This window comes from Lolium perenne, chromosome 2, assembly GCF_019359855.2.
Source record: "Lolium perenne isolate Kyuss_39 chromosome 2, Kyuss_2.0, whole genome shotgun sequence".
NCBI lineage: Eukaryota > Viridiplantae > Streptophyta > Magnoliopsida > Poales > Poaceae > Lolium > Lolium perenne.
This window is the reverse complement of record NC_067245.2, coordinates 317,870,538-317,888,427: the sequence shown is the minus strand read 5'-3', so window position 1 is coordinate 317,888,427 and position 17,890 is coordinate 317,870,538. Positions and strand designations below refer to the sequence as shown.

The following is a 17,890-nucleotide window of genomic DNA, read 5'->3' as shown; positions in this document are numbered from 1 at the left end:
TGGGTGACCTGTTTTGATCATATTCTTCATTTCAGTATCAGTCATTCTGTCATTAACAGATGGTGTGCTTATGTTTGCAAATACTGGCCTTTATTTGATTGTAAATTTCGTCATGACATATTCAAACAGTTGCATTCATTCCCTCAAGCCCAAGATCACCAGCCAATCAGACGACTGAAGTGGGCAACTGCCAGTCTTATTGTGCGAGCACCTGTAACCCCAGTAGCTTTGCCTATTATTCACACTGGTTTTGAAAAGGTATATGGAAATCTCTGTATCTCTGAGATACCATCATTTTTACAGATTTGCACTGCACTGACAAGGAACATTTGAAATGAAACGTTGCACACAGTACTCTTAATTAAAGATGATATATTGCTACAGTTTTGTGTGTGTCGATCTTTCTTTTCTTATTCAATGAGTTGCACCAGCACTATTTCATCCGCATTCTCTTTGGTAAAATGAAAAATCTTCTTCGGTGTTATTTCTCTTAGATTTGCACTGCATTGATGAGGAACATTTGAAGTTAGATGTTATACATAGTACTCTTGATGAAATATGGTTTATTGCTACAATGGTGTATTTTGGTTTTTTTGCTTGTTCATGAACTACATGACCCCCAGCTCTAGTTCATCTGTATTCCGTTTGATAAACTAAGATTTGCACCGTCAAAAAAAAACTAAGATTTCTTATCTCCCTGCTGGACTGTAGGTCATGCCAGAGAAATCATTCTTTGGGCACCGTCCACCATTGCCTCTCGATCTGCGGCAAGGAGATACAAATTATTGTGGGGGAACCAGTAGAATTTGATCTGCCGAGCTTAAAGCAGGTAGCAGCAACGATAAGCTAAGACATCGTTTGAAAGTAAGGGCTGGCCGCTAGACGAGGCAGCGCAGAGATGGCTTTACCAGAAGATCATGTCGGAGAGGATCCGGTCTGTGATGGAGGGGTTGAGGAAAGCGCTTTTGAACCAGAAGCAACATTGATCATTTTTTCTCTAGTACCTTGTTGGGTTGGTTTGGAATCGGATATAGCTCCACTAGCTAGTTTAAGATGATGCAGACACAATAGGGCAATCAGGATGAGTAATGGTTGAACATCGCACCTGCCTAAATGTACGATAGAAGCAGTTTAGAGAATTATAGTTCAGACAACCTGACTCTGATTGATGGTCACTACATTTGCTACCAAATCATATTTATCTGAACCACCAACACTCATATTCTTGTCTTTTGTTGTGATGAGTTTTACATAAAGATCATTTAACAATAAGTTGTACGTGCCAGCCTAGGTTACCAATACGTTATACTAACAATTAATCCTTCTTCACCTCCAGGCCTTAATATTAATTACCATCTACTAGTATTTTACTCACCTGCAACAACATATGATTTTGTTTCAGCATTCATGTGTAGAGTGGAAACCAACAGGCTCACATTACATAGGAATTGACGAACAATTAAAAATCCCACGATATCTTCAATTCACCTAGCTTCACGTAGAAAATAAAAAAATCATGTGTAGAGTGGAAACCAACATGCTCACATTACACAGGAATTGACGAACAATTAAAAATCCCACAATATCTTCAATTCACCTAGCTTCACGTATAAAATAAAATAAATCAACTCAAGCGAATTAAAAATCCCACAATATCTTCAATTCACCGAGCTTCACGCACCGGGCTGCCCTTTTTTTAACTCGAGCGATTTTATGTGTCACTTGGGCGCTGACTCCGTCGACAGCTTGTATGATATGACGGGTGAGAGCTCGGCAGCTGCAATGTCGCCGGTGATCGAAAGGGTTGAGGAGATGTATGTTGCCTCGGTCCGGCCGTCTCTGGCAAACACAATAGGGCAATCAGGATGAGCAATGGTTGGATGTTGCATCTTCAATTCACCTGGCTGGCTTGAGGTATAAAACTAAGTCAACTCAAACGAGTTTATGTGTCAATGGGGGTGCTGGTGTCCATGGACTGTTTGGGGTCTTGTAAGCGTGCCCCAGCTGGTAGTACCATGTCTTTGTTCGGCCGTCCTCCGTGGATAGCTCGAATGGGTATGAAGTTCCATAGGGTATGGACGGCGAGAGCTCCGCAACCGCGGCGTCGCCGGTGAAAGGATTGAGGAGGCGCACGTCGCGTCGGCCCGGCCCTTCCCGGCGCACTAGGAGGAGGCCCTCGACCGATCGAAGGACGGCATGGTCAGCGAGAAGAGGAAGCCGAAGGCAGACGGAGGCTCCGGTGAAGACGTTGACGAAGCGTTTCCTGCCGTCGTCGCCGGGGCCGAGCCCATGCCGCTCCTGCGAGATCCTCCATCGGCGCGGATGGAACCGCGGGTCGGCGATACCCTGGCCGCGCGGCGCAGGCGGTCCTCCACCGCCATGTGCGCACACGGCGCGGAAGCGGACGTAGTCCGGCAGGTCTCCGGCCGCAGCACCCGCCGGCCCGATGAGCCGGACCATGTCCGCGTGCAGGGACGTCCATCGAGACCTGTCGTCGGCAGAGGGAGCCGGAGCGATGGCCTGATGGCGCGCACGCTTCGGCGAAAGCGACATCCTTCCAGATGGCGGACGCAGGTCGAAACTTCTTTTTTTTCTACCCTAGGCCGAAATAAGAGGAATCTGTACTGTACCGGTCAGAGGTTGGAGTTGGCCTCGAATCGACTTATTATACGGGCCGGTAGTGGAGATGGAGTTGGGCCTTAGCTTTCCAGCAACCTAACCTTCTCGATTTACACGACCTTTTTTATGCACGCTTCGTTCTTTTATCTTTTTTTCTTGAAGAAGGGAGGGTAAGCTCCATCTCATATTTAAGGCGGTATACATTTCTGGGAAAGGCGGTATACATTTTAATGGCATGAACTATTGCACAAAGAGCCTCCAAAATACAGGAGAAAACGCGATCGACTCCTCGGTCCTCTGCATCGACGACGGCGAGCCTCCATCGTCGGCCACCTTGACACCGTCACGGATGTACCACTTGATGGTGAGAAGGCGTTGATACCTACGGGAAGCTCTATGACGAGGCGGTTCATCGGCAATGCCCACCATGAGGGGCTTGGGTTTTAGAGAAAGGCGACGACGGAAGTTCCGGGAGCGAGGCGGTACACGACGTACCCAGGTTCACGTCCCCGCGGTGGAGGATCGCTACGTCCTGCTAGCAATCCAGTATATGAAAATATGTGTACAGGGGGCCGCCATAGGCGGAGTTGTTGGATCTAGTCTAGTTCTAATCCGCGGGTTGCGGTGTCTAGGAGTGTCGCCTCTATGATTTGTGTTTCTGAATATCCCCCTCTAAGGGGTGCCCCTGCCTGGCTTTATATATCAGCCAAGCTAGGGTTTACAAGAGTCCTAGTAAGATTCGTATTGGAGTCTTCTTTCCTTGTAGTCCAAGTTGAGGCGCGTGCAGGTCAAGCTTGTCGAGTCCTTGTGCTGGTCCAGCTTCATAGTTTGCACCGGTATGGCAATGTCGAGTACCCGAAGGGTTATGCCCACATCAGCCCCCGAGTGTCCGGCCGAAGTGAAGCTTCTCGGGCAGGGACTAAAGTTATCTTCGTCCGAATGTCTTGATCATCTGTTGAATCTTGTGCTTGATGTAGAGTCGAAGTTTCTTTCTCGTCGGGTGCGCGCTAAGCGCTCCGATGGGAGTAGCCCCGAGTCTATGGGCGGGTGCCGTTGACGCGGCAGGGATTGCAACGGCGCCGTAAAGTAGCTTCCTTGTGACGGTAAAGTACTCGTCCGTCGGGAACCCCAAGAGGAAGGTGTGATGCGTACAAAGAGCAAGTTTTCCCTCGCAAGAAACCAAGGTTTATCGAACCGTAGGAGTCAAGGAACACGTGAAGGTTGTTGGTGAAGGAGTGTAGTGCGGCGCAACACCGTGGATTCCGGCGCCAACGTGGAACCTGCACAACACAATCAAAATACTTTGCCCCAACTTAACGGTGAGGTTGTCAATCTCACCGGCTTGCGTAAACAAAGAATTAAACGTATGGTGTGGAGAATGATGTTTGTTTGCAAAGAACAGCAGAGAACAATGATTGCGGTAGGTTGTATTTCAGATGTAAAAGAATAGACCGGGGTCCACAGGTTCACTAGTGGTGTCTCTCCAATAAGATAAATAGCATATTGGGTGAACAAATTACAGGTGGGCAATTGACAAATAGAGAGGGCATAACAATGCACATACATATCATGATGACTACTATGAGATTTACTTAGGGCATTACGATAAAGTACATAGACCGCTATCCAAAGATGCATCTATGACTAAAAGTCCACCTTCGGGTTAGCATCCGCACCCCTTCCAAGATTAAGTTGGAAACAACAGACAATTGCATTAAGTATGGTGCGTAATGTAATCAACACAAATATCCTTAGACAAAGCATCAATGTTTTATCCCTAGTGGCAACAAGACATCCACAACCTTAGAACTTTCTCATCACTATTCCAGATTCAATGGAGGCATGAACCCACTATCGAGCATAAATACTCCCTCTTGGAGTTACAAGTATCAACTTGGCCGAGCCTCTACTAGCAACGGAGAGCATGCAAGATCATAAACAACACATATATGATAGATTGATAATCAACTTGACATAGTATTCCATATTCATCGGATCCCACCAAACACAACATGTAGCATTACAAATAGATGATCTTGATCATGATAGGCAGCTCACAAGATCTAAACATGATAGCACAAGAGGAGAAGACAACCATCTAGCTACTGCTATGGACCCATAGTCCAAGGATGAACTACTCACGCATCAATCCGGAGGCGGGCATGATGATGTAGAGTCCTCCGGTGATGATTCCCCTCTCCCGGCGAGTGCCGGAGGTGATCTCCGAATCCCCCGAGATGGGATTGGCGGCGGCGGCGTCTCGGAACTTTTCTCGTATCGTGGCTCTCGGTACTAGGGTTTTCGCGACGAAGGTTTTAAGTAGGCGGAAGGGCAGAGTCGGAGGAGGCACGGGGGCCCCACCCCACAGGCCGGCGTGGGCCCCTCCTTGGCCGCGCCGCCCTGTGGTGTCGGCCCCTCGTGGCCCCACTTCGAATCCTCTTCGGTCTTCCGAAGCTTCGTGGAAAAATAAGACCACGGGCGTTGATTTCGTCCAATTCCGAGAATATTTCCTTTGTAGGATTTCTGAAACCAAAAACAAAGCAGAAAACAGAACTGCGCTTCGGCATCTTGTTAATAGGTTAGTACCGGAAAATGCATAAAAATGATATAAAGTGTATATAAAACATGTGAGTATTGTCATAAAACTAGCATGGAACATAAGAAATTATAGATACATTTGAGACGTATCAAGCATCCCCAAGCTTAGTTCCTACTCGCCCTCGAGTAGGTAAACGATAACAAGGATAATTTCTGAAGTGACATGCTACTATCATAATCTTGATCAATACTATTGTAAAGCATATGAGATGAATGAAGTGATTCGGAGCAATGGTAAAGATAATGACTAAACAACTGAATCATATAGCAAATATTTTTCATGAATAGTACTTTCAAGACAAGCATCAATAAGTCTTGCATAAGAGTTAACTCATAAAGCAATAAATTCTTAGTAGAAAGTTTTGAAGCAACACAAAGGAAGATATAAGTTTCAGCGATTTGCTTTCAACTTCAACATGTATATCTCATGGATAATTGTCAACACAAAGTAATATGATGAGTGCAAATAAGCAAGTATGTAAGAATCAATGCACACAGTTGACACAAGTGTTTGCTTCTAAGATGGAAAGAAGTAGGTAAACTGACTCAACATAAAGTAAAAGAAAGACCCTTCGCAGAGGGAAGCATGGATTACTATTTTTGTGCTAGAGCTTTTATTTTGAAAACATGGAAACAATTTTGTCAACGGTAGTAATAAATCATATGTGTTATGCATAAGACATCCTATAAGTTGCAAGCCTCATGCATCGAATACCAATAGTGCTCGCACCTTGTCCTAATTAGCTTGGATTTCCATGGATTCTCATTGCATTACATATGTTTCAACCAAGTGTCACAAAGGGGTACCTCTATGCCGCCTGTACAAAGGTCCAAGGAGATAGATCGCATTTGATTTCTCGTTTTTGATAGATCTCAACTTGAGGACATCCATACCGGGACAACATAGAAAACAGATAATGGACTCCTCTTTTAATGCTTAAGCATTCAACAACAGGTAATATTCTCATAAGAGATTGAGGATTAATGTCCAAACTGAAACTTCCACCATGATACATGGCTTTGGTTAGCGGCCCAATGTTCTTCTCTAACAATATGCATACTCAAACCATACAACTCATGGCAAATCACCCTTACTTCGTACAAGGACGAACATGCATAGCAACTCACATGATATTCAACCAAAATTGATGGCGTCCCCAGAAACATGGTTACCGCTCAACAAGCAACTTATAAGAAATAAGATACATAAACGACATATTCTTTACCACAATAGTTTTTAAGCTACTTTCCCATGAGCTATATATTGCAAAGGCATAGAATGGAATTTTAAAGGTAGCACTCAAGCAATTTACTTTGGAATGGCAGAGAAATACCATGTAGTAGGTAGGTATGGTGGACACAAATGGCATAGTTTTTGGCTCAAGGATTTGGATGCACGAGAAGCATTCCCTCTCAGTACAAGGCTTTGGCTAGCAAGGTTGTTTGAAGCAAACACAAGTATGAACCGGTACAGCAAAACTTACATAAGAACATATTGCAAGCATTATAAGACTCTACTGCTTGTCTTCCTTGTTGTTCAAACACCTCAACCAGAAAATATCTAGACTTTAGAGAGACCAATCATGCAAACCAAATTTCAACAAGCTCTATGGTAGTTCTTCATTAATGGGTGCAAAGTACATGATGCAAGAGTTTAAACATGATCTATTTGAGCATAACAATTGCCAAGTATCAAATTATTCAAGACAATATACCAATTACCACATGAAGCATTTTCTCGTTTCCAACCAAATAGCAATGAACGAAGCGGTTTCAACCTTCGCCATGAACATTAAAAATAAAGCTAAGAACACCGTGTTCATATGCAACAGCGGAGCGTGTCTCTCTCCCACACAAAGAATGCTAGGATCCGAATTTATTCAAACAAAAACAAAAATAAAAGCATACAGACGCTCCAAGTAAAGCACATAAGATGTGACGGAATAAAAATATAGTTTCACTAGAGGTGACCTGATAAGTTGTTGATGGAGAAGGGGATGCCTTGGGCATCCCCAAGCTTAGATGCTTGAGTCTTCTTGAAATATACAGGGATGAACCACGGGGCATCCCCAAGCTTAGACTTTTCACTCTTCTTGATCGTATTATATCATCCTCCTCTCTTGACCCTTGAAAACTTCCTCCACACCAAACTCAAAACAATCTCATTAGAGGGTTAGTGCATAATCAAAAATTCACATATTCAGAGGTGACATAATCATTCTTAACACTTCTGGACATTGCACAAAGCTACTGAAAGTTAATGGAACAAAGAAATCCATCCAACATAGCAAAAGAGGCAATGTGAAATAAAAGGCAGAATCTGTCAAAACAGATCAGTCCGTAAAGACGAATTTTTCCGAGGCACTTAACAGGCTCAGATGAAGAAGCTCAAATTGAATGAAAGTTGCGTACATATCTGAGGATCATTCACGTAAATTGGCAGATTTTTCTGAGTTACCTACAGAAGGGGCTACTTGATACGTCTCCAACGTATCTATAATTTCTGATGTTCCATGCTAGTTTTATGACAATACCTACATGTTTTGTTCACACTTTATATCGTTTTGATGCATTTTCCGGAACTAACCTATTGACAAGATGCCGAAGTGCCGCTTCTGTTTCTGCTGTTTTTGGTTTCAGAAATCCTAGTAAGGAAATATTCTCGGAATTGGACGAAATCAACGCCCAGCATCTTATTTTTCACGGAAGCTTCCAGAACACCGGAGAGAGACCAGAGGGGAGCCAGGGGGGCCCACACACCAGGGCGGCGCGGCCAAGGCCCTGGGCGCGCCCCCTATGGTGTGGCCCCACCATGACCCCTCCGAGGCTGCCCTTCCGCCTACTTAAAGCCTCCGTCGAAAACCCTAAAGGAAAGCCACGATACGAGAAAAGTTCCAGAGCCGCCGCCATCGCGAAGCCAAGATTCGGGGACGAAGTCTCTCGTTCCGCACGCCGCCGGATGGGGAAGTGCCCCGGAAGGCATCTCCATCGACATCACCGCCATCTTCATCTACGCTGCTGACTCCTATGATGAGGAGGGAGTAGTTCTCCATCGAGGCTGAGGGCTCTACCGTAGCTATGTGGTTCATCTCTCTCTTTGTGATCTAGTTGAATATCATCTATGTGCTGCTCTAGTGATGTTATTAAAGTAGTCTATTCCTCCTCCATGATGTGATGTTGACAGTGTGTGCATCATGTAGTACTTGGTGTAGGTTATGATTGTGATCTCTTGTAGATTATGAAGTTAACTATTACTATGATAGTATTGATGCGATCTATTCCCCCTTTCATAGCCTGACGGTGACGGTGTGCATGCTATGTTAGTACTCGGTATAATTGCAATGGTCTATCATGCACTCTAAGGTTACTTAAATATGAATTCCGAATGTTGTGGAGCTTGTTTACTCCGGCTTGAGGGAGCTCTTGTAGCCCTACACAATGAATGGTGTTTGTTATCCAACAAGAGAGTGTAGAGTAGTTTCAGTTATGTGATCAATGTTGAGAGTGTCCACTAGTGAAAGTAGGATCCCTAGGCCTTATTTCCGAACATCGAATCTCCGTTTATTTACTATTCCACTGCATGTTTACTCGCTGCCATCTTTATTTCAGATTGCTATTACCACTCATATTCATCCATATTACTTGTATTTCACTATCTCTTCGCCGAACTAGTGCACCTATACATCTGACAAGTGGATTAGGTGTGTTGGGGACACAAGAGACTTCTTGTATCTTAATTGCGGGGTTGCTTGAGAGGGATATCTTTGACCTCTACCTCCCGAGTTCGATAAACCTTGGGTGATTCACTTAAGGGAAACTTGCTGCTGTTCTACAAACCTCTGCTCTTGGAGGCCCAACACTGTCTACAGGAATAGAAGCGTGCGTAGACATCAAGCTATTTTCTGGCGCCGTTGCCGGGGAGGTAAGGTAAACGGCACTCACACTCCGGTCCCCGGCAACTAAGCTATTTTCTGGCGCCGTTGCTGGGGAGGTAAGGTAAAAGGTATTCACATCCTCCGACTACTAAGCTATTTCCTAGCACTGTTGCCGGTGTGTGAGTGCTCGAAGCTATTTCCTTTAGATCCTGCAATTGCATCTTTTTGTTTCTTGTTTACACTTGTTAGGCATAATGGAAAACAACTGTGAGCTTTTTAATCTATTTCCTGAGTTAAGACATGGATTGTTTGATGCGAAAATTTAAAAACCTATGGAACCTTATTTGCATGCTAGTAGCAATGATATTAGTATGAACGCTTTGAACACCATTGTTGCTAATGCTATGGAAAATTCTAAGCTTGGGGAAGCTGGTTTTGATGAGCATGATATTTTTAGTCCCCCAAGCATGGAGGAGAAAATTTACTTTGATGATACTTTGCCTCCCATTTATGATGATTATAATGATAGTGATATTTTGGTGCCACCTACTATGGAGGATAAAGTTTATTATGATTATATTATGCCTCCTATATTTGATGATGAGAATAATAATGATAGCTACTTTGTTTACTGTTTATTTTGGAAATAAGGAAGTTACTGCGAGCGTGCCGAGAATGTCGGAGAACGTGCAAGCCCACTTGCGCGACGTGGGGAAAGAGCAGAGATTTTGGACCCACAAAACGGTGGTCCAGCAGCGTACGTGTCTTCCCGAGGTGACAACACATGGTTTTTCGTCAGCATCGACGTCATGATTGAATAAATCTTCGAGTTGCCAAGACAATATATGGTCAGAAGTACAAATCGGGAGCCTATGTCCAGCTGCAAGCACCCGTCCATATGCTCGGGGGCTACTCTTATCAGCAGTGTTGAATATACTCCTGATAAAACGAAGTAATGATGATGAAAATATAGAGTTGGTTAAATAGCAAAAGTTGAGCCTACACCTAAGTGCAAACACTCGGATGTAGCCTCGGGGGCTACTTCCATCGGAAGTAGAAAGAAAGAATATTGACAAGACAATATAGAATGAAGCCGAGGAATCTTAATCAATCTACGTACATCTTCGAGTTACATGTAACTCGTCATGTACTCCTATCGGGAGTCAACATATTATTCAATATAGTACATCAACCCGAAGAAATGGAGTATTCCATCAGTCGCTCAAAGGTACTCGACAATATATTCTCAGAGCGCGCCTGCTGCGATAAAAACTCTAAATGTCGTGACTCGCAAAAGGGGTTACGAAGGTAAGACCCCAGGATACGTCCTGTGTGGCGTGGAATCGCACAGGAATGCGTTCTCCCACCTTATCCACATCAACAGATGTGAAAAAAATCCCGACGGACGCGTTGGGTACTCGATAAAATAGCTAGAATTCGATTCACGGTAAGTCCTGAAGCGGCACGTATTGAATTATACCAGTATCCCAGGTTCGAGTCCAGGAACTTGAACTTGAAATAGGTTTATGCGGGCTTGCCACGAGAGCAATTAACTGGTACCTAATCCGTCAGATGAACCAGCCTCATTTACCATTATCCCTGTACAATATAGACATTGGGTAAAAATTGAATACAAATCGAAAGTATTGTTAAACAGATACAAGATGGAGATTTCACTCGACTCTACGACTCAAGTAAAATCTTGGGGGCTACTGACATAGGTATGCCTACAGGGCATGTCGAATAAGTACCCCAGGTCCACAGGAAAGCAGGAAGCCCATGGACCCGAAGCTTTGGAGGCCCAGGAGGTTGGAGGTCCTCGGATTAGGAAGCTAGCTAGAGTTATTGTAGGAAACTTGTATCAATATAAGGAAAGGCCCAACGCGGCCCGGCAATTTGTAACTTGTACGATAAGGAAAAGCCTCGGCTTCGCCTATAAATGGGAAGTCGAGGGTGAAAGAAAGGACCGAATCATTGTAACCTAGCCACCGTAATATTGAGTTGAGCACCTTTGTTCGGCTGAACCTTCGAGATCAACTTGCCCTCTACTTCTTACGAAACCCTAAGTCTACAATACGTAGGCATTGACGAGTTAATCCCTTGTCAATGATGGCCATGATCGTCGTCTTCGCCATCGACGTTAACCGATGTCCCATTCTTCACAGCTTCATCGTAGGCCGCAAAGCTTGTCTGCCACTTTTGCGCGCCCTTCAGCTTGTCCCAGCAATGGACCATATTGAAGCCCTTCTTAGCCAGTGGCGGCACGCTTTGCGTCCGCCGGACCTGCGGCCTCCATTGTCGCTATGGTCGTGGCTATGGGGGGAGTCTGTGGCGGCGGCGGGTGCGAGGGTTCCCTCGGAATCCATGGTTGTGGCTGCGGCGGCGAGGACGTCCATCGCTTCTGGACTACTGGCGCCGGTCTACTTTGATTTTTCGCGCGGGAATGGCCCTTTGGCGGGAATGTTATCGGCCTCCCCTGCCCGCGACGCGCCGGTCCGACTTATTTTTTGGCGGACAATCGGCGTGACCGCGGAGACGAAAACCTGGCGAATTTTTAGGCCAGTTTGGCGTCGCCGCGGACGGCCCGGTCACTTTGCGTCGCCTCGCTTGAGCAGGGCCCAGACGCATTTTCGGTCTCCGCGGACGCAAACGGTCGCTCAGCGTCCGTTTGCGTCGTCCCGTTGGAGATGCCCTAACAGACGCAACGAGGGTATAGGAATCGCCGAATTTGCGAAATCGTTAGAAAAAGGCCGATCTTCGCGAAGGGAAGACAACTCGCTCCGCACGCGACAAGTGGCGCGCTGTGGTGCCAGAAAATTCTTGGGAAGTGATCTCCCTGGTCGCCACGTGTCGCAAGGGGAAGCAAGGTAGGGATGAGAAAGGAGAGAGAAGACATGGGAGCTGGGTTGTGTCAGTTTTTCCCTTTTTTTTCCTAGATTCGTTTTTTCAAAATGAAATATCTTGAGAACCGTAAGTTTAAATTACGAACCGTTTTCACTTTTGAGACCCTCTCGTCGAGATTTTTAAAACTAGATCCCATGTTGATAGGTTTTAAGATACTTTTTTTGTACTTCCTATACTACTATGGTTATACTCGTGGTGTGTACCTAACTGATTAGTATTTCTGTTTTGAATGTATTTGCTGCATTTTTTCCTTTACTCGTGTGCGCGAGTGTACCTGTACTCGTTCGTGTACGCGACTGTACTTACTCGTGTGCGCGACTGTACGTGTACTCGTTCGTGTGCGCGACTGTACTTACTCGTGTGCGCGACTGTACCTGCTCGTGTGCGTTATTGTATTTGTACTCACCTGTGTGTGCAACTGTACTCGTGTGTTATACGCAAGTGTAGTTAGATGTTCATTGAGTTGTACTTGTACTTTGATATAGTTGTACCTCGGTGTACTCGGGACGGTATATGTGCACGTGATATACGTCATCACGTTTACAAAATTAGATCTCAGAAAGTTGTGCTCCTGCTAGCTACCTCCCGTGGATGGACGAAACCTCGGTGTACTCGTCCGCGCGGATGTATACTCGCTCGAGCGTAGTTGTGCTCGCTCGAGCGTAGCTGTACTTCTTGCATGCCCTCTCGCCCGCGTGGCTGGTTGTTGCGCGCTTGCGTCCTACATCTGCCACGTGTCAATCACTCATTTAATGCGAGGTACAACTCTCGAGTCGGCGGCCTGTCGTGGAAAGGCTTTGGATTCAGGCCCAGCCCAACTCTCGAGTTCATTCCAGGCCAGCCCGGATTTGCGGCCATTGCTGGGAAGATCGGAAGCATTACCGGCGCAGGCGATTCCAGTGACACGCCGCCGAAATGCCTCAACGGCCGGTGTGTGGCGGCGGAGCAGCGACCCGGGATCTCGCCGCCGGTACTGGTACGTCCCGACGCCTCCCCATATTACACCTTGCCTACATCTGCTTCCTCGGCAACGGCACCGCGCGGGTTAGTAGGAGCCGCCCTATCTCCCCGCTACTTCTAACTCTCTGGGCACGGTATGGCGCCGGTGTCTCTTAGATCCGCTCACCCCCGCCGATGCCGAGCTCCCCGTAGACGGGTCCTTCTCGAGGCGTTTTTGTAGCCGCCAACAGCGGGCAGGAAGAGGTTGTGGTCCGAAGGAAGGTGGACGACAGGACGAGGGCGTAGCGTATTTAACTATTTATTATGCAGAGTTTTTGGTGTGTAAGCTTGCAATGGATCGCATGGTCCTTCAATTCTTTAGTTTTCCTAGTAGTATATGTGCCAACATCTACCAAGTTGGGGTCTCTGGAGGCAGGGTTTAGGCGCTCTCCAGGACAATTCCCCTATTACCACTCCAATTGGGCACTTGGCACTCAGAATGTGCTGCTAAGGAAGGTTCCTCTTCATCTTCATATTCCTCTTCCATTTCCCAACCCTACATTTTAGGAACCAGAATGAAACCGCATTCATGCTACTTTAATCCCGCATTAGGGGGACCAGCCTTGCCAAGGATTGATGTGAGCTTAGCGACGTTAGTTTGGACTTTGGTTGGGTTACCATCTCCTTTCTAACTGAATTTTGCTGGTGTTCGAGACCGAGTCGGGGTTTAACTTTCGATTTGGTTTCCTCTGGAAAATTTGCAAAACAATTAAACCACTAAACTAAGTATGTCACGAAGGGAGAGACTGGCAAACTAAAAGCTGGCATCTGTCAGGAGTGGTACTATTACAAGTTGCATGCCGATATCAAAGTGACATATATCCATTCATGTGGCATGTAGAGTCAAAACATTGAAGGAAGTGAGGGAGAATTCATTACGGCTTCCCCCTACAGTTTTCTTTCAAAGAAGAAAGTAATTCATCCATGTAACATGAAAGTTTTAACATAGTACAATACATCGTACTGGATAAATTTACATGGTGGATTTTTCTTTACCTGTTACAGACCAGTTACAATATAACGATGAAAGGGAAAAAAAAAACATGGGAACAAACTACCGATACATGATTTAGAACTATTACAGATAAGTAATCCAAACAGACAGGGGGAATCTTTGTAAGCGTAGAGCTTCTCATAGCATCTGCTTTGGGGCTTCAAGTAAAGATTATACCTCAATTAGTAATTATGCTCCTCACATCCTAATGCTCCCAAGAAAGTTCCTGTCCTTGTTGTCCATATTACTTGTGAGAAAATCTAGAAAGTCGTTGAAACTGCTCTCTTTGTACTTTTTGGGATTTTGTTCATCCACTAGCTCTTTGGCACATGCGACCTTCTCATGCAGTGCAAAACCAAGGATGCTAGCTATAGAGATCCTTTCTTCTTCAGGATTCAGAAGAGCACGGTGCACAACAGTCTTTACTCGACCATTACTCAGAACTTCCATGTGGTCTCCTACGTGGACATTCAATGCATGTGGAAGTTGCTGTACCACTTTCCAGCTGTTGCTGTTGCGATCAACGACCTCCAGGCCCCGACAACTTGTGAGCAAGATGGTAAGGAATCCGTAATCAGAATGCGGTGCCAGCCCTATCGCCACATCACCTTCTGATTCTTTAGGGTAGCAATTCACTGACATTAGCTGCAATCCTTCTTCAAATTTCTCATGTTGGTAATCCTTGCCCAATCCCAGGCCTTCAAGTATTGCCTCCATGAGCTGCAAAGCCACCCTCCTTACTTCAACAGCAAAATTTCCCATGTGTTTCCTGTTTTCAGTAAACAAAAATGGAGTTATTCTGGCTCTTACAGAAACACACACACATTTAGTTCTGTAGTTTGAGAATGTAAGTAGATTTTGTAAGATGATCTTTTACCTGTAGATTGGTGGCTTTTCTGGCCAATATTGCATCCAATCACTGAGGGGATGGGCATAATGCTTTAGGAATGCCCTTGACATACTAATGCCATCCTTTGAGCTGGTGTCATATCTAACAGGCTGTCGAAGGTCGTCTGATGCAAACTCTTCCTTTATCTCACTTGGCAGTTTGAAGAAATCTAAAGCTGCTTCAAAAGCACCATCCATGACAGATTGATTGATCCCATGGTTTATAACCTGCAAAAATGGAGGAATCATCAGAGACTGGATACACATATAAGCTTTCTTTCTTTGCTTACCACCTGCTAGTTAGTGTCCAACAAGGGTTCTAGGAAAACACAGTAGCTTAAGTTATCCTATTATGTAGTTACTTAATCAGAAGAAGAAACATTCTGACGAATTCTTTTCTTTTCTCATATGTTTTAATCATTAATCCTTGAGAACCTTGACATTCCTTATGTTTGAAACTTGAAGCTTGAGCATTTTTAGATGCACATAACGCACATTTTGTATCAATTGGCTTTTTTATTTCCATTAATGGAAGATCACCTTTGTCAGAAAACACACCACAGTAATACTGTTCGCTTCCTTGTTCTGCCTACATGGACCCAGGAACTAAACTTGAAACCAGTCAGTAATAATGTTTGCTTCCTTGTTACAGGTTTACAACTTTGACCAACTGTTGACTAATAATGAAGAAAACCAATGCTTTGCATATGGACTGTAGAAGGTTTCTGTTACATATTGTACGTTAAATTAATGAAGACGGATTTACAGATAAAAAGAAATTTACATGAAGCGCAATGCTTTCTGGATATGTGCACATAGAGAAAAAATATAAAGAATGCGACAGGTATAGGAATATCTACCATTTGTGAGTACTAAAGTGAGCTTCAATTAGTAGTTTTGTCATTCCCATGAATACTGGACTACTGAATGGCGAAATGGGCATTGAACTTTCCCGCGTCATTCTATTTGTCAGTTTCCCTGCAACCAAGCGACATAAAGGAACTGGTCGTCCTCCATTTGATCTAGTTTCAGACAGTCGTCATTGTCTCATACAATTATGTGTGCGGTCTGTTATACTCTATATACACCTAGTTATACATAGCTCAAACTCCTCATTTTGGGGCCAAAAGTGGGAATGGAGCTCATCAAACCATGCTCCTGTCAGAATCTTCTGCGTGTACTAACAAATACGACACCGTCACAACTAGCTGCGGGATTTGAAAGAAAGTCCTCCTAGCCCTTTTTGGAACGTTTCTGCAATGGCAAATCTAGTTTAATTTCCTCACATTTTCCATTACAGGTCAGCTTCCTTGATCTACATTCTAGCACAGTGTGCACAAGTGGCAATGTTAACCATGTGAGTTTGGACAATGAGAGAAATGACAAGGTAAAAGGAAAAAAAAAACAAGAAATGTTCTCGGGGAGCATACCTGGAAGTACCCAAGATCATGGCATGCTTTGGCGATATCTTCTACCACGCCGGATCGTGTTTCGGGTTCAAGAATGAGGTGACCCAGGTTGATCACCGGCATTGGCGGCGGATGGAGGTCATCTGATGGCAGCTGTTCCTGAGGGACACTCTTTGAGTCATCAGACATGTTGACTGACCACCAGTGTACAGGCACCAGAGTCCAATCTTACTATCCAGAATCAGAACAGGATGAAGTGTTGTCCTATGGGATAGCATCTACTTATAGGCAGGTCCATTCCAGGTAACCCAGGAAACCACTGTCTGCATCCCTCTGCAGGCATACCAATACGGTATACACATTCTGATCCTCCTCACCTGGACAGTGCTCACTCCAAATGAGAGGTCAAGCCATCCATCACCATCCATGCATGCACTTGGCAATATATTTATTATTACTGGTCCAGGGGAAGCTCCTTCGCGGGTCCTACGTTGGGAATATGCATGTCGCCTGTGTGCCGCCGCATAGGCAAATTGGAGTATCTTAACACTATATCTTAACACTACGCTCCAGGCTCGGCCGTTTTTTTCAGCCTACTCTTTTGCTCCTGTTATGCAACTCAGCAACTGGTTTTTGTTTAGAAATTAGGCAACAATAATGGCAATACCGATAATATCTTATATGGACACAACTTGTTTTCTGCCAATGTTTTTGCTGCTGTCCAGGGTTGTGCTGATGGACGCTGGATTCCTGGTGCAAGTATGAGGGTCCGAAAAAGCTTGATTTTGGCAGTGTCCCGGATGGTGGCGTCGCTCTCGTCCACTGCACTCTTTCTTCCTGCTTACGCGTTGAAGTGCAACTGGGGATTTTTCGTGTGACTCAACTACAAGCATCGTATGGGAATAACAGCGGCAACTTGCTTCCGTTTGTGTTTCTGGTGCCTGTCCAGGAGGGGCTGATGGAGGGCACTAGAAGCTGCTGCCGGTCTGAATCTGAATGGAAGCTTTGGTTAGCTCATTGTTTGGTGCAGTGCCACCGAAAAAAAGCTATTTCTGGCGCTTCTCGTAGGCTGCCCTGTTACCAATTAGTGGCAATAAACTTTGTAGTAGCAGAGACCGTGGATGTGGATGAGCCTCGTCCGTGCTTACTATCTTGCAGCAGACGTGTCCACCATGGAACTTTCTGCCATGTTTTTCTTTTACTTGGTTATAAGGTGTTCAAGTTCCAGGGTTTGGATGCTTTGGCTGGTGGTTCGTGTGAAGCCACCTGTCTTGGGACTGAAACATATGGCATCTGTGATGCTTTGCATTTTCTAAGTTTAAATAGCACTCGTGCACTTTTTAGCACTCGGGTTAACTGTAAGTAAACGGAACAGCTTATCCAGTCTTCCCCTAGAACATTGTAGTACATCCTCTCCAGTTCACGTCAAATTCGGGAGGCCTAATAACCGCTGGCAGGTCGGCCCACGATCGAACACAAGAGTTTTGTTGCACTTGATACGGGCCGGGCCCAGGTCACCGCCCGCGCGCGGCCCACGCCGCAGAAAAAGGGTCGCTGCCCGCCGCCGTCCACGACCAACACGGCAGCAGAGGAGCAGAAGGAAA

General features: G+C 45.3%; 1 pseudogene; it reads right to left on the bottom strand.

The window, feature by feature from the left end:
- Positions 1-14,178: 14,178 nt before the first annotated feature.
- Positions 14,179-16,614, bottom strand: LOC127336706 (flavanone 3-dioxygenase 3-like; annotated as a pseudogene).
- Between the last annotated feature and the right edge of the window lie 1,276 nt (positions 16,615-17,890).